General features: G+C 36.1%; 3 pseudogenes; 1 reads left to right on the top strand and 2 right to left on the bottom strand.

The window, feature by feature from the left end:
- Positions 1 to 925: 925 nt before the first annotated feature.
- On the top strand, positions 926 to 1284 carry LOC111733755 (annotated as a pseudogene).
- A 12301-nt stretch (positions 1285 to 13585) lies between these two features.
- On the bottom strand, positions 13586 to 13704 carry LOC111733765 (annotated as a pseudogene).
- A 3964-nt stretch (positions 13705 to 17668) lies between these two features.
- On the bottom strand, positions 17669 to 18179 carry LOC111733754 (annotated as a pseudogene).
- Between the last annotated feature and the right edge of the window lie 586 nt (positions 18180 to 18765).

The following is an 18765-nucleotide window of genomic DNA, read 5'->3' as shown; positions in this document are numbered from 1 at the left end:
GTCAGACAAGTTTTGAACCTGAAAGCTTTTTTTTTTTTTTTTTTTTCTGGTAACACTTTTAGAGCAGTTTTAGGTTCACAGCAAAATTGAGCAGACAGTACAGAGAATATGCCCTCTGATTCCATACCCACAGCCTCCCACTATCATCATCCACTGAGAGTGGGACATTTAAAATTGATGAACCTATATGTCATTATTACCTGAAGTCCATAGTTTACATTGGGGTTCACTCTAGATATTGTACATTCTTTGAATTTGGACAAATGTTTAGTGATGTATTCATCATTAGACGTCATAAGAGTACTTTCACTTCCCTAAAAATCCTCTGTAGTTTTATAACTTTTAATAGCTTTATTATCTTTAAGAAATTTTCTTAGGTGTTCTTGATTATTTTTACCTGATGACTCTAGAATTGGCTTATCTGAGAGGTAGCAAGACTACCTGGACTTAAACCCTGACTGCCGCTTGTTAGCCCTATAACTTGGGCAAGTTCCTTAACCTCTGTGCCTCAATTTTCTCATAAAAATTGTACCTACCTGACAGAGTTGTTGTAAGAATTAACTGAAATGATATAGAAAAACTCTTAGGACAATGCCAGGAGCATAATTAACACTATCTAAATGTTTACTATTATTAACCAGTTTAAGAATCCTGAAACAAAATTATAGATGATAGAATATGAGGATGACAAGTAGAGGAATTAAGACTAAGGAATTTATTTTGTTAAGGGGATGATATCAATTTTGAAAAGCTTAAGGAATTGATAGAGAAAAAAATAAACAAGTATGGCTCTTAATAAGGATATGCTGCCTGCAAGAGACTCAATTCAGATAAAAGACAAAAATAGATTGAAAGTGAAAATATGGAAAATGATATCCCATGTAAATAATAGCCAAAAGAGCTCTCTTGGGTCCTCGCTTCCAAAATGACCAAGAAAAGAAGGAACAATTGTCATGCCAAAAAGGGCCATGACCATGTGCAAGCCTATTGACTGTACCGCCTGCACCTGATGTGTGTCCAAGGACAAGGCAAGGCCATTAAGAATTTCGTCATTTGAAACATAGTAGAGGCCACAGCCATCAAGGATATTTCTGAAGCAAGTGTCTTTGACACCTATGTGCTTCCCAAGCTGTGTATGAAACTATATTACTGTGAGAGTTGTGCCATGCACAGCAAAGTAGTCAGGAATCACTCTCCTGAAGCCTGGAAGCACCTAACACCCCACACCAATTTAGACTTGTGCATGCTGCCCCACGACCTCCACCTAAGGAACTAAATCCTTAAGGGCTGAAAAAAATATTCTCTGGGAAAAAATAAAATGGAAATTATACTTAAAAAAAAATAGTAACCCAAAAGAGAGCTGGTGGCTCTACCAATTTCAGATGAAACAGACTAAGTCAAAGCTGTTATAATAAAGAAAAACATTATACATTAATAAAAGAGTCAATTAATCAAGAAGAATCAACAATTATAAACCAAGTATGCAACCAATTATAAACCAGCTATATGCATCAAACAAAAGAGACCTCAAATGTATAAAGCATACAATGACAGATTGAAGGGAAAAATAGACAACTCCATAATAACAGTTGAGACTTCAATACCCACTTTCAATATAGATAAAACATCTAGATAAAAGATTGATGAGGAAATCAAGAACTTAAACTACTATAAATCTATTAGGCCTAACAGACTCACCCAATAATCGAACATTCCACATAACTGCAGTAGAATATACATTCTTCTCTAGTATTCACAGAACATTTTCTAGGATAGACCATATTTTAGGCCACAAAACAAGTCTCAATAAGTTTTAAAAGACTGAAATCATGCAAAGTATCTTCACTGACACAATGGAAGGAAGCTAGAAATAGAAGAAGGAAGACTGGAAAATTCACAAATATATGAAAATTAAATAATGCACTCTTAAATAACCAGTGGATCAAAGAAGAAATCACAAGGGAAATTAGAAAATACCTTGAGACAAATTAAAATAAAAATGGAAGCAGTAAAAGGATCAGGGTGGTGGTCAGGGAGGGATGAATAATTAGGACAGGGTTTTTCAGGCCAGTGGAACTATTCTGTATGATATTATAATGGTGGATACATGTCCTTATACATTTGTCAAAACTCCAAAAATGTATGCCAAGAGTGAACCCTAATTTAAACTGTAGACTTTAGATGATAATAATATTGTCAATGTAGGTTTATCAGTTGTAACAACTATACCACTCTGATGTGGGATGTTGATAGTGGGGGAGGCTGTGCATGTGTGAGGCTGGGGGATATATGAGAACTCTCTGTACTTTCCACTCAATTTTTCTGTGAACGAAAAGGTGCTGTAATAAATAAAAGCTATTAAACACACACATGCACAAACACACAGTATATCAAAACTTGTGGGATTCAGTGAAAACAGTGCACAGAGGGAAATTTATAGCAGTAAATGCCTACATATAAAAAGAAGAAATATCTCAAGTCAACTATCTAACTCACATCTTAAGGAAGTAGAAAAACAAAAGCAAACTAAGCCCAAATGTAACAGATGGAAGGAAATTATAAAGATTAAAGCAGAGTTAAATAAAATAGAAAATTGAAAAATTGAGAGAATCAATGAAACAAAAATTAGTTCTTTGAAAAGATCAACAAAATTGACAAATCTTTAGATAAACTGACTAAAATAGAAGAGAGAGAAGACTGAAATTACTAAAATCAGAAACGAAAGAGGTGGGGACATCATTGCTAACTTTATAAAAACAAAAAGTAGTGTAAGAGAATACCACAAATAACTGTAGGCCAACAAAGTGGATAATCTAGATAAAAGGACAAATTACTAAAAATACAAAAACTACCAAAACTGACTCAATAAGAAACAGAAAATCTTAATAGACATATTAATAGACATAAGGAGACTTAATTAGTAATCAAAAACCTCTAACGAAGAAAACCTTGGGACCAGATGTCTTCACTAGTGAATTCTATCAAACACTTTAACAAGAATTAACACCAATTCTTCTCAAACTCTTCCCAAAAACTTAACAGGAGGGAATACTTCTTAACACATTATATGAAGTGAGCATTAGCCTAATACAGAAGCCAGAACAAGACATTACAAGAAGAGAAAACTATAGTTAAAAATCCCTTTTGAATAAAGAGGCAAAAGTCTAAAAAACAAAACCAAACCAGCAAACTGAATTAAGCAGCATATTAAAAGAATTATATACCATAACCAAATGAGACTTATCTTAGGAGTGCAAAGGTGATTTAATACATGAAAGTCAATCAATACACTACATTAATAAGATGAAGGGAAAAAACCATGATCTTCTCAATTGATGCAGAAAAAGCACCTGAAAAAATTAATCACTCTTACATGATAAAAGCACTCAAAAAATAGAAGAAATTATCTCATTTTGATAAAGGCCATATATGAAAAACCCACCGCAAACATTATACTCAATGATAAAAGATTGAAAGACTTTTCTCTAAGATTGGGAAGATAACACGATGTTTATTTTTACCATTTCTATTTAACAGCTGTAGAAATTCTATCCAGAGCAATAAGGCAAGGGGAAAAAAAGGCATTCAGATTTGAAAGGAAGAAATAAAATTACCTCTGTTCTCAGATGACTTGATCTTATATGTAGAAACCCTAAAGTATCCACAGAAAATCTGTTAGACAAATTCAGCAAAGTTGCAAAATACAAAATCAACACTCGAAGATCAGTTGTATTTCTATATACTGACAACGAACAAACCAAAAAGGAAATCAACAATTCCATTTACAATAGCATCGAAAAGAATAAAATACTTAGGAAAAAATTTAACTGAGGAAACACAAGACTTATGTACTGAAAACTACAAAACACTGCTGAAGGAAATTAGAGAAGACCTACATAAATGGAAAGACATCCATGCTCATGAATTGCAAGACTTAATAATGCTAAAATGACAATACTCCCCAATGTGATCTTGATATTCAATGCAATACCTATCAAAATCACATTAGGTTTCTTTGCAGAAATTGATAATATAATCTTAAAATTCGTATGGGAATCCAAGAAGCTACAAATAACCAAAGCAGTCTTCAAAAAGAACAAAGTTGGAGGACCAACACTTTCCAGTTTTAAAACTTACTACAAAGCTACAGTAATCAAAACAGTGTAATACTGGTATATGGATACACATATAGAATAATGGAATAGAATTGAGAACTCAGAAATAAACCTCAAATATAGTCAATTGAGTTTTGACAAAGGTGTCAAGAGCATTCAATAGGAAAAGAACAGTCTTTTCAACAAAAGGTGCTGGATAGCCATATGCGAAAGAATAAAATTGGAACGTTACCTTATGCCATATACAAAATTAACTCAAAATAGATCAAAAACCTAAATTTAAGAGCTAAAATTATAAAACACATGGAGGAAAACATAGGAGAATTTGGATTTGGCAATAGTTTCATAAATATTCCACCGCAAGCACAAGCAATAAAAGAAAAATAGATAAACTAGACTTCACCAAAATTAAAACTTTAAGGTGTCAAAGCATACTATCAAGAGAGTGAAAAGGCAACCCATGGAATGGGAGAAAATATTTACAAATCATACATCTAATAAGAGTTTAGTATCCAGAGTACATAAAGAACACCTGCAGTGAGCATCTGTATAGAGGGATGGGAGAGTGGAGATAAAGACAAGTTCCATGCTGTGGGGCATTTTTTTTCCCCCCAGAGGATGAGGGAGGAAAGGGGTCTCGACTTTCTCTGGCAGGAAACCCTGTGCCTGGGTCTCAGGAGTCTTGAGTAATGACCAGTGTAGTTTTCTTATGGAAGACTTACTTATCTGGGTGTTTTGGGTCCCTGCAAATGTTCTTGATTTAAATAGCAGTGATGATTGTACAACCTTGTAAATATACTAAAACCACTGAGCTGTAATGCTAAGTGAACTATATCTCAATTTTTAAAAAGTGTGTATAGTATTCTTATTTTTAAAATTTGTTCTATGTTTATAGCTATGGTCACATGATAAAGGGGGACACTAATATACATAAGTTTGTGGGGCAGAGTAGCAATTTATTTCCATTTTTAATCAGTATTTTCAGAGTATTTTCTATTTTTAGCTTTTTAGTCTGCCTTTGATACACTATATGGTAGTTTGTTTTCTATTTCATTAACTTCTGCGCTTATCTAGAATTGTAGAGATAATTTGACCTTTGGATGATGTTATCTTCCTTCAGAGAGACATTGCTTTTTCTTACGGTAGGCAGTTAGGGTAAAGAAAAATCATCTTAAAAAAAAAAAATGATTTCCCTTGGCTTTATTAAGGTGTAACTGACAAAAACAATTGTAATATATTTAAAGTGTACGAAGTGATGATTTGATATATATATACTTTGTGAAATGATTCCCACAATCATGTTAATTAACACGTCCATCACCTCACAGTTACTCTTTTTCGTATATGTGAAAACAAGATCTACTGTCTTAGCAAATGTCATGTATACAATGTATTATTTATTATTAACTATAGTTACCATGCTGTGCATCATTAGATCCTCAGAACTGATTCATCTTACAACTGAAAGTTTTTACCATTTGACCAACCTCTTCTCATTTCACCTATCCCTCAAGACCCTGACAACTACCATTCTACTCTCTGTTTCTGAGTTTGACTTTTTTTTTTTTTTTTTTAGATTCCTCGTGTAACTGATATCATACAGGATTTGTCTTTCTCTGTCTGGCGTATTTCACTTAGCATAATGCCCTCAAGATAAATCCATGTTGTCACAAATGGTAGGATTTTCTTCTTTTTTATGGCTAAACGTTATTCCATTACATACACACACATACACATATATATGTATATATTTATATTCACATTTTCTTTATTCATGATCTGTCATTTGACACTTAGATTGTTTCTTGGCTATTGTGAACAATCCTGCAATAAATACAAGAGTATAGATATTTCTTCAAGATATGACTTTATTTTCTTTGGATATATACCCAGAAGTGGGATTGCTGGATCATATGGTAGTTCTATTTTTAATTTTTTGAGGAACCTCCATACTGTTTTCCATAATGGCTGTACCAATTTACATTGCCACCATAAGTGTACAAACATTCTCTTTACTCCGCATCCTCACCATTATTTGTTATTTCTTGTCTTTTTGATAATCGACATCCTAAGAGGTGGGAGGCACTGTCTCATTGTGGTTTTGATTTGCATTTCCCTAATAATTAGCGATATCAGAATCTTTTAGTACATATCTTAGCCATTTGTATATCTTCTTTTGAAAAAAATGTCTGTTCAGGTCCTTTGCCCATTTCTAAAATTGGTTTTGTTTCTTGTTTTTTGCTTGTTTTCTTTTTTTTTTTTGCTATTGAGTTGTATAAATTCCTTATATATTTTGGATATTAACTCCTTATTAGATTTGTAATATGCAAGTATTTTCTCCCATTCTGTACATTGTCTTTTTCATTTTGTTGCCTGTTTCCTTTGCTGTGAAGGAATTTTTAGTTTGATTCAGTCCCACTTGTTCATTTTTACTTTTGTTGCTTTCGGTGTCAAATCCAAAAAATCATCGCCAAGACAAATGTCAAGGAGCTTTTCCCCTATAATTTTTTCTAGGAGTTTTATAGTTTCAGGTCTTATGTTTAAGTCTTTAATCCATTTTTTATCTTGTATAGAGCTTTCTTTCATTCTGGCGACTTTAATCCAATATGGTTTAAGAAAAGAATCCAATTTTATTCTTTTCATGTGGATATCCTATTTTCCCAACACCGTTTATTGAAGGGACTTTCTCTGTTGAGTATTCCTGGCATCTTTCTCGAAAATTAGTTGACTACATATGCGTGGATTTATAATTTTGTGTCCTCTATTCTGTTCCATTCATCTATATGTCTGTTTTTATGCCAATACCATACTCCAATTATAGCTTTGTAATATAGTTTGAAATCAGAAAATGTGATGCCTCCAGCTTTGCTCTTCTCGCTCAAGATTGCTTTAGCTATTCAGGGTCTTTTGTGGTTCCATATGAATTTTAGGATTGTTTTTCTATTTCTGTTAAAAAATGCCATTGGATTTTGATAGGAATTGCATTGAATCTGTAGATAGCTTTGGGTAGTGTGGACATTTTAACGATATTAATTCTTCCCATCCATAACACAGAATATCTTTCCATTTACTGGTGTCTTCTTCCATTTCTTTTGTCAATGTTTTATAGTTTCCAGTGTACAGATCTTTCACCTACCTGGTTAAATATATTCTAACTTATTGTATTATTTTTGGTGCGATTATAAAAGGGAGTCTTTTCTTAATTTCTTTTTCAGAGCCCACCTAGTATTCCTGGCAGGTCTGTCTCTTACTTCAACAGTGTTTGAACGGAAAAGACCAGGCGACTCCCCATCTTCCAGTCTCCTCACCATTTGCAACCTCTAGGACCATCTTCTCAGCTATCCTGGGCCTCTGGGACCAGACAACACTGCGTTTGTGGTTAGACCCTTATTGCTGACCAACTGTGAGTTCCCAGATTCATCAGAAATATTCCATCGAGATGAAGGCCACTGTCAACTGACTTGGTCAACCTGCATCTGCCAGCCTCCGATGCCTACCCTTCTTTTGACTTCTATTTCTGGAACAATGGTGTGACTCTGGAGGGTGTAGGCCACTTCTGTGAGAGGTGAAAGGACACTGAGAATCTCTCGAAGATACAAAACCATTCCGGCTGCCATCTTCCAGGACTTGCAGAAGCTGTCCCAAAATGAAAGGGGTAAAACCCTCCATGCCATAGAAGCTGCCAGGTATGGCTCTGCAGAAGAACCTGAACCAGGCCCTTTTGGATCTGCATGCCCTGGATTCTGCCCACACAGACCCCATCTCTGTGACTTGCTGGAGAGCCACTTCCTAGATGACGAGGTGAAAAATCATCAAGAATATGGCAGCCATTTGACTAACCTCTGCAGGCTGGCTGGCCCTCAGGCTGGGCTGGGTGAGTATCTCTTCCAAAGGCTCATTCTCAAATATGATAGAAATCTCCAGAACCCAGCAGCCTTTGAAGAGTCCCTCTGCATCTCCATGATGTCAGGGCTTCTGCCTGAGACTCTCTCTGCAGCCAGTAGGCAGCTTTTAAACCATCCTGGAGCTCTCTCCCAAATAGTAACAATAAAGCTTTTTGCAGAGGGGGTGGAGGGAAAGAAAACCTTTTTAGAATAGTTTATTGTTAGTGTATAGATATGGAACTGTTTTTTGAGTGTGGATTTTATATCCTGCAACTTTACCGAATTCACTTATCAATTCTAACAGGGTTTTTTGGTGGAGTCCTTAGGGTTTCCTATAATCTAAAATCATGTCATCTGAAAACAGAGACGATTTTAAAGGTCGGGGAAGATCATCTTAATTCAATGATTTCAGGACCATTTCACCTTCTTAAAAATTATTGAAGACTCAAAAAGCTATTGTTTATATGGGTATATCTATCAGTATTTTTCATATTATAAGATTAAAACTGAGAAATTTTAAAAATATTTATTTATGAATACATTTTATAATAACACTAACAAACCTACTACTATATGTCAATTCATTTTTATGAAAAATAATTATGTTTTTAACATTTGTGAAAACAATGAGATGGTTTAACATTATGTAAATTTCTATGTCTGCCTTAAAAAGAGGTCACTGTTTTCTCATATCTGCTTCTTCATTCAAGCTGCTGCCAATGTCGTTTGGTTGAAGTATATGAAGAACCTCCAGCCTCACACAGATATGCAGTTGGAAAAGGGAGGAGTAGATTAACAACCTCTTCAGATATTCGTGAATATAATATTCTTTATTGATATACACTAAACTAGACAAGTGGTAGTTTCTTAAAGATTGGTTGTAATGTGGAATCTGAAACCAAGTCAATGACCTATTTATATGCTGTTAAGTTCAAATCTATTGGTCTATTTTGCACTTCAAATGAATTCTTACCTATGCATGATTTTTTTAACATCACGCATTGGTTATTTGGAAAATGTTGGTTCACTGAATTATGCAGATCTTCCAAATGTTAACACACTTCATTATATAATACCAAAAATAATATTTGGTAACATCACCTCTGATCTTATTGGGAACGTGTTAAATTAGTGGGAAACTGTCAAGCTCAAATTTAAATTTTTTTGGCAACAAATAGTGTCAGTTGTTTTCATCAAAGTGACAGGATTACTTTGTGCATTTTGGAGAAAATGTCTGCCAAATACCCACATCTGGATATTAAAGCTTGTCTCTCAGTCATTCTTTCAAGTAAAAATGATATTCCATGAAAGAAGAGGCTAGTTTAGCTCACAACTCAAACAATTGCATAGGTGCTTTTCCTCAGAACAACCACTGTATTTCCATAAGGAGCAGAAGTGCTTTAGGCATACTTGATATTTTATTGCACAAAATATTAAAAAGGCATGTACTCAAGAGTTCAAAATCAATAAAATTTATGATTTTTCCTGCTTAATCCAGGACGCTCTTGAGTGAAACTGGCTTTTTTCTTCTGTTCAGCAAAAGAAATTGTCAACAAGGTAAAGAGACAACCATCTGAATGGGAAAATATATTTGCAAGCAACGCCTCCGATAAGGGCCTAGTATCCAAAATATACAAAGAACTCATACGACTCAATAACAACTACCAAAAAACAAACGATCCAATCAAAAAATGGGCAGAGGACCTGAACAGACACTTCTCCCTACAGGACATATAAATGGCCTACAGACATATGAAAAGATGCTCAACATCGCTAGCTATTAGGGAAATGCAAATCAAAACCACAATAAGATACCATCTCACACCTGTTAGAATAACTCTAATCAACAGGACAAGTAACAACAAATGCTGGAGAGGATGCAGAGAAAAAGGAACCCTCATACACTGCTGGTGAGACTGCAAACTGGTACAGCCACTATGGAAAACAGTATGGAGATTCCTCAAAAAACTAAGAATTGATCTACCATATGATCCAGTGAGCCCACTACTGGGTATTTACCCCAAAGATTTGAAAACCCATATCCAAAAAGATATTTGCACACCGATGTTCATAGCAGCATTATTCTCAGTGGCCAGGACATGAAAGCAATTGAAGTGTCCTATGATAGATATTGGCTAAAGAAACTGTGGCACATATATACAATGGAATATTACTCAGCCATAAGAAGAGATAAAATACTGCCATTTGTGACAACATGGATAGACCTCGAGATAATCATGCTAAGCAAAATAAGCCAGACTGAAAAGTAAAAAATCACACGATATCACTTATATGTGGGATATAAGCCTAAAAGCAACAAATGAACAGGACAAACAGACTCAGGGACATGGACAATGGACTAGTGGTTACCAGAAGGTAGGGGGTGGGGGAGGAGGGGAGAGGTAGAGGGGTAAAGGGAGTCAAATATAGGGGATTTGGGGGAGTGCGAAGTGGGTACAGGGGATCAAATATATGGTAGCTGAAGGAAATTGGACGTTGGATGGTAATCACACAATAGAATATATAGATATCAAATGATAATGTACACCTGAAAATTACATAATTGTTAACCAATGTTACCCCAATAAACTCAATAAAAAAATGAATTAAAAAAACACCTGGCTTTTTTTCTTTTTCTTCCTCCTCACCTTTTTTTTTTTAGCTTGAGTGTGTGGGTGCGTAGTGGTGAAGAAAACAATGATTACAAATGTGGTTTGATGCCATTACTTAGATTCACACCAAGAGGCCAGCAGCTGAATCTTTCATTTATTTTTACACCATCAGTACAGATGTTAATATGCTAAACAAAAAATTAAATTATATCTCAGTATTACCATAAAAATAGTTTTTACCTCCTTGACCCCCCTAAAAACACCTCAGGGATCTGTCTGAAGATTACGCTTTGAGAACCATTTCCTTAACCCAGCCAAGATTTGAACTGATTTGATTGGATGTTAACAGTCTTTGTGAAGGTTGATATAGTTCATGTTTACCCTTATTCCTAAAGTATATTCCCTTGGGGGACCTCACTTAATGCCTAGGCTGTTTTTCAATGTGCCTTCTTCTTGGTAAGCCTTAAACTCCAATTTTTGTTTCCCCAGTGCTAGAATTCTTCTGAAAGATATGCTGAGCTTCCCTTCCCCCCAGCAGCTTCTTTTGAATTGACAAATGCCTTGGTGATGCAAACAATAGCAAATATTAGGCTCATTTCTCTGGGCTTCGCTTCACTCTGGGATCTTGACGTATATGGCAGATTTATTGCAAAAAAAATGGCTGCAATTTTTCATCTGCAACTTTTACAATGTGATTTTAGCTGCTCCTCTCAATAAAGGTAGTGTCTATTTTCCCATCTCTTGAACCTTGGGTATCTTATAGCTTGCTTCAGCCAGTAGAAGACAACAGAAGTATTTCTGGAGCTAGGATTCAGGGGTCTTGCATGCTTCAATTCTGTCTCAGACCCTTGTCTTGGGAATTGCCATGAGAACAAACCCAAGCTACTCTGTTAGAATATGCGAGACTACATGAAGCATAGAGAGGTTGTCTCATCCGGGCCCATCTTAGATCAGCCAACCCGCCTGCTGACTGTAGATACATCAGCTGAGCCTGGCTTGGATCAGGAAAACTGTCCAGTTGACCCATGGACTCATGAGCCACAATAAAATCTTATTATTGTTTTAAACAACTAAGTTTTGGGGTGATTTTGTAACCTGACACTAACCAAGTTTTTTAAAGTATAATGCAGAAAACAACAGGAAGCTGTTCCCAGGTCCCTCCATAGTACCAGCCATAACTGGGTAACATTGACTGAAAGCAGTCTAGCCAACCTGAGTCTGTGCAGTTAGCAATTGAGTGTCCCCCATGGCAGGGATACCCATCCCCCGGTCCGTGGATTGGTACTGGTCCATGACCTGTTAGGAACCGGGGCGCACAGCAGGAGGTGAGCAGTGGGCAAGGGAGCGAAGCTTCATCTGTATTTGCAGTCACTCCCCACCAATAGCATCACAGTCTCAGCTCTACGTCAGATCATCGGGCATTAGATCCTCATAGGAGTGTAAATCCTACTGTGAATTGAGCATGCAAGGGATCTAGGTTGCGCACTCCTTATGAGAGTCTAATGCCTGATGATCTGAGGTGGAGCTGAGGCAGTGATGCTGCCTCTGGGGCGCAGCTGCAAATACAGATTAACATCAGCAGAGAGGTTTGACTGCACAGATACCATAATAAATCAATTCCTTGCAGACTCATCAAAACCCTGTCAGTGAGTGGCATGTGACAAGCTGCATCTGGTGGTAGGCTTTATAGTGGCAAGTGAGTTGATGTACTTCAATTGTACAGCTGCATCTGGTGGCAGGCTTTAAGTCAGAATCCATCACTTATTTTAGTCCAGGCATGGTGTGCCCATTATTTTATTTACCACTTTCATCCATGCCTCCTTCCCACACTGCGCACTTGTCTCAGTGAGTTTTGGTAAGCCCACAAGCTAACCCTAACCAAAATAAGTAAAAAACAAATGTCGCTGGAGAGCTTCTTTGAAAAGGGGGAAAGATCCAATGATGAGACAGCAGAAGACTCTAAGACTGCCAAGAAAAAGAAAGCTGTGTTTAAAAGAAAATACCAAGAGTCTTACTTAAATTACAGATTTATTGCAACAGGTGATTCACATTCTCCAAGCCTGCTTTGTATAATATGTGGTGACCAGCGGCTATCCAGTGAAGCCATGAGACCTTCAAAACTGCTTCACTACATGGAGACCAAGCACTCTGTATTAAAAGACAAGTCTTTTGTTGTTTTTCAAAAGAAAAAAAGGTGAACACGAAAAAAGAAAGTAATATTGAAGGCCACCACTTCACCAAATGTGTCTGCACTGAGAGCATCATTCTTAGTGGCTAACTGCATTGCTAAAGCTAAGAAGCCCTTTACTATTGAAGAGTTGATCCTGCCTGCTGCTAAGGACATTTGTTGTGAATTCTAGGAGAGGCTGCAGTTCAAAAGGTAGCATGTGTTCTTCTTTCGGCTAGTGCCATAACTAGACAAATTGATGAAATAGCAGAGGATATTGAGGCACGGTTGTTAGGATTAATGAATCACCGTGGTAGGCAATCCAGGTTGATGAATCTACCAATGTTAACAACAAGGTAACAATGCTTGTTTTTATGCGATATATTTTTCGGGAGGATGTACCTGAGGATATATTATGTGCACTTTTGTTGCCAAACAACACCACAGCTGCAGAAATATTCAAGTCTTCAGATGATTAAATATCAGGAAAACTGAATTGGTCATTTTGTGTTGGTATATGCACGGATGGTGCAGTTGCCATGACTGAAGGGCTTTCTGGTTTTGCTACTCGGGTCAAAGAGGTTGCTTCTGAATGTGAGTCTATGTACTGTGTCATCCACAGAGAAATGCTGGCTAGCTGAAAAATGTCACCTGAACTTAATAACATTTTGCAGGATGTGATTAAAATTATCAGCCACATTAAAGTGCATACCCCCCCCCACTTTTTTTTAGGCTAGGCAACCCTTGGTTGACTTCACAGATTGCAAGGACCTTGTCAGTTTACAATCCCTTATTTTTTATTTTTTACGCCTACAGTACCTGGTCTTCTTAGGTGGTCTCCCATCCAAGTACTAACCAGGCCTGACCCTGCTTAGCTTCCAAGATCAGATGGGATCGGGCTTGTTCAGGGTGGCATGGCCGTAAAGTGCATGCCCTTAACTCACGTCTGTTCACGCAGCTCTGTGAAGAGATGGACACAGAGCACACACATCTTCTCTTATACATAGAAGTAAGATGGCTTTCTAAAGGTAGATCACTGGCCAGAGGTTTTGAGTTACAAGAGTTGCTCCAGAGATTTCTTTTAGAAAAAGCAGTCACCACTGGCAGCATCACAAAACTTGCTTACCTGTGTGACATATTCAACCTGCTTAACCAACTCAATCTGTCACTTCAGGGGAGAATGACAACTGTGTTCAAATTAGAAGATAAAGCCAAACTAGGATTATTGGGGCGACGAGTGAACTTTGGGATTTTTGGCACATTTCAAACATTAGCAGAGATTTTGAAATAGACCGAGCCAGGCCTTCTTTCTCCCAGCTGGTACACGATCACTTATCTCAGCTTCGAGCATTACTTCCCAACCACAAAAGACCTGCAAACTGGGAAGGAATGGATCCGCGACCCATTTGTGAAAAAGCCAGGCGAATCGATTTTGTCTGTGCTAGAAGGAGATCAACTACTTGAGATCGCAAATGAGAGTGGCCTTAAAAGTATGTTTGAGACAACTTCAAATCACCACATGTTCTGGATTAAGATCAAGGCAAAATATCCTGAGATTGCCACAAAAGCACTGAAAAACCTGCTTCCATTTCCAACATCCTACTTTTGTGAAACAGGGTTTTCTGTAGTGACAGCAACCAAAACGAGATTACAGAGTAGACTAGACATAAGCAACACACTTCGGGTGTCACTGTCTCCTGTCACCCCCAGATGGGACTGTATATTTGTAAAAGAACAAGCTTAGGGCTCTCACTGATTCTGCATTATAGTGAGTTGTGTAATTATTTCATTACGTATTACAGTGTAATAACAGAAATAAAGTGCTCGATAACTGTAATGCGCTTGAATTATCCAGAAAACATCCTCCCCACCCCGTCCATGGAAAAATTTTCTTCCATGAAACTGGTCTCTGGTGCCAAAAAGGTGGGGACTGCTGCTGCAAACACAATTACATGATCTTAGAATTGTTAATATTTGGCAGTGAAAACTCCCCTCTTGGCCTTTTTTTTTTTTTTTTTTTTGGTCAAGGTTCTTACTCTGATGCTTATTTTTTCCTCCAGATGATCTTTAAAATAATTTTGTCCAGTTTTCAAAAAATTCTATCGAGATTTTGATTGGAACCATTTTAAAACTCCAAATGAATTTGGAAAAGATTGATATTATGACAGTGTCGAAATCATAGCTTCTTTTTCAGGCATGTCGTGTGATTTAAATTTATTCCCATTAGCTTTTATTATTCCTTAATAAAGTCTGTCTTGCTCTTCGGGGATGTCATCTTCTCATTTCCTTTCCTTATTTTTCTATTTCTTGGAAAATAGTGAGAAAACTAGATTTGAATCCCTAGTATGACCTGCCAATAAGACGCTTTTACAATGTTTTTTTTTTTCTTTCTACTCTTAAGTAATATTTTCATAGCTATGCTGAAATGGAGTATAGTCTGTATTTTGTTTGAGGGAACTGAAATGGGAGAAGACAGGAAAATAACTTAGTATGAACTGTGGCTGAGAGGAGGTTCAGGATTCTACCTAAGTTGGTACCGCAGGTGTTGAAAATCTGTTAAACTCTGGGCTATTTTCAGGGCCCTTGTCAGGGGTCTCTGTCCTTACGAATATATCTGAACGAAGTTTCTCCAGACTTTGTAGCTCTGGCCGGCCTCTGAGACCCATTCCCTTCCCCATCTAGCCAGCTAGTGGCATCAGCAGTGGTTGAGGCAAGATTTCTGTTCCATTGTTCTCTCTGTAGTAGTAACTCTTAGCACTTTACTTTAGAACTATAGCTCTGTCCAATTTCTGTCCCTTTCATCTATTTCTCCTCAATGGCAAATTAATTCTTAGCAAACAGCACTTTGAGTGTCTTACCTCCCTTCAGGTCAAAGTCCTTAACTCTGTAAAAATGTTTATGCAATAATAGAAAAAAATCAAGATATAAAATGTTTAGATAATGTGAATGATTGCTCATCATGTACCAAACACCATTTGGGTAGAGTGGTAAAGGGGCCATAGTCCATCCTCAAAGAATTTATGTAGTTGGGAAGGCTGACAAGCAAACAGACAATTTCAACTCAATTGGGAAAATTATAAGATTATATTTATGTATTCTAAGATATATAAGTACACACATATGTATACAGAAAAGAATTAAAACAGAAATGCTCCATTTTATTTTTTTAATTAATTATTTTTATGGTGACATTGGTTAACGAAATCGGATAAGTTTCAGCTGTACATTTTAACGGTAAGGCATATATATATTTACATTGAGTATTCACCTCCCACAGTTAGATTTCTTTCTGTCACCACATATTTGACCCCTTTTACCCTGTCTACCTCCCCATGCTCCCTATCCTCTGATAACCATGAGTCTATTGTCCATGTCCATGAGTGAAATGCTTCATTTTAAGTGACAATCTTCAGCTGGCCTTTAAAACTTTTTGATCTTTTCCAAGTTTACACTAATGATAATGTATAACTTGAACAATAGAAAAAAATTTAAAGTTAAACATATATGGGGCTCCCACTGGCCAAATGTGGGACAATTTGAGCATTAATATAAGTAATGGTAGGCGCAGATTACAACACATCGAATACAATGACACCAATTCTTTTAAAGAGGAGAGGGTGAGAGGGACAAACTCTTTACAGAAGAATACCAACTTGCAAATATAGAAGGAATAATAGACTGAAAAAATCTGCATTTATAATCACCATAATGATCAACAACAAATGATTCAGGCAAGAATAATTGATGGATGCTAAAACCACTGAGTGAAAGATTGCTAGAACAAGATATTTCTGCAGTATCAAAGGATGGTCCTATAAATTGCTAATTACAAAGAGGAAAAGGAACTCATAGTATAGAAATCAAGTGGACACTATTTTAACTAACTGACTAAACTTATCACATACCTTCTGGTGTGGTACACTGAGAAGGACACACCATCATCTATACAGTACTTCTGCTACAATGGTTTGTGTGATCCTTACTGCAAAAACGATCTAACAAGTCCATATTGAGGAACATTCTGTGAAACAACTGACCTAGACTCTTGAAAAATATAAAAGTCGTGAAATTTTTTTCTTTTTTAAATGGGAAACTGCTTCCTCTTTACTTAGGCCTTAGGAAGAAAACTAATTTTGATCACATATTACCTTTTTTAAAAATCTAGTTTTACATAGATTTTTTACAAATAGTGCTCGCTTTGGCAGCACATATACTTAAATTAAAACTAAATGATGAAATAATTTCTTCTGTAAAAATTGGACAAATTTTATCAAAAATATAACATACAATGTAATTCAAATTATATAAAGACTTCCTGGGATTATAACATTCCAAATGTATGACAGTTACAACTCCATCCTAACAGATGAGAAAGTATTTGTTCTCATGTTATTTTGCTTCAAAGAGAAGAACTGAGTCAGTAAGGGAAAATTAAGTACATAATCTATGTCAACATTAATTTAGATTGTTATTGTTAGTAGAAATATTCATGTTGAATAGCACTACTACAACAAAGTATAATAAAATAATATTTTTAATGAACATATCACAGTATCAGATAAACTTTTCATAAGAGAAAAATATGGAGGAACAACAAAAAAAATGAAACAGCTACCACAAACAAAAAATACTGTCTCCCTCATAACTGTATTTGAAGGAGTAAAAACATAGTACCAGTGGTTTGATAGTGCCTATATGAAAGGAAATTGAGTATTGTGTTTTATTTCTTACTTTACACAACTTTCTCTTTATAAAAATGGTTATAGTCATGCTCCTAAAAGTGTAACCCACAGTATCTGAAAGCAAACATTCTTTGTAATTATTTAAAAGGGCCTTTAAAAAAGTTACAATACAAAAATCTGTGCTCTGTGAGCAGTCCTGCACAGTGCATCATAACAATAGGCTTACTTTTAAAACAAAGGCTAAGTGGGAAAAATGAACCACTGATTTAACAAACATCATTTTATAGTTGCTTTTTGCATCTTTTTTTGTTTTGGGATCCTCTACTTCATCAGGTGCTCTGTAACTTGGAGTTCTTCAGCAGATTCTTCTTCCTGACTGCAAATTACTTTAAGAGTCATCTGGACTTTGAGGATCAAATGAATCATCATCATCATCATCATCATCATCATCATCATCACCACCATCATCACCACCATCATCTACAAACACATCACCTACTCTGTCATGATCTTCTACCTCATTGAAGCTGAGTCTACAATGTCATCGATATCTTCCTGATAATTTACTATCTATACTTGCCGATATTGAGACTCCAGTTGTTCATTAATTTTCTTGTCTTCTTCCCCTAAATCCTTTGCCTTCCAATTGCTAGATCCAAGGTCTAGGAGAAGCTGAATGTTTCAACCCTGTGTGGATGGAACTCCCTGTCAGAATTCATCATTTTGGGAACCCCGACTGGAAATGCTGAACCCACTCTCCACTCTCTCCGTTCTGCAGTCAATCACCAGCCCAAGCAGAGCCACTCCAGAACGCTGCATGAAAGATCTCAAAATGGGATTATAAGAGAGTAAAGAATTATGATAACTATGTGCAATGTATAATCTTTAATTGGATTCTAGATTTTTAAAAATCTCTAAAAGACATCCTTGGAAAAATTTGAGACATTTTAATATGGAGTATATATTAACAAATACATTTCTTGAGTGTGAGAATTGTATTGTTATGTAGAATAATATCCTTGTTTTTAGGACAATACAGGCCGAAATATATAGGTGTAAAGTTTCACAATGTCAGCAACTAACTTTCAAAATTATAACAATGAATAATGTATACTTATACAATGATATTAGGAAAATGCATTAAATATTAACATTCAAGAGGTGAAAATATTCTTGCAACTTTTCACTAGGTTTGAAAATTTACAAAATAAAATGATAGGAAAGTTAACTTCATCTAGGTGATGGTTACAGGGGCATAAACATACTTTAAAAAAATCACTGAATTGTAAACTTAAAATTTGTGCT

Source organism: Pteropus vampyrus, unplaced genomic scaffold (genome assembly GCF_000151845.1).
Source record: "Pteropus vampyrus isolate Shadow unplaced genomic scaffold, Pvam_2.0 Scaffold633, whole genome shotgun sequence".
In the NCBI taxonomy this organism is placed as follows: Eukaryota; Metazoa; Chordata; class Mammalia; order Chiroptera; family Pteropodidae; genus Pteropus; species Pteropus vampyrus.
The sequence above is the reverse complement of the archived record's forward strand: the minus strand, read 5'-3'. Positions and strand labels throughout refer to the sequence as shown.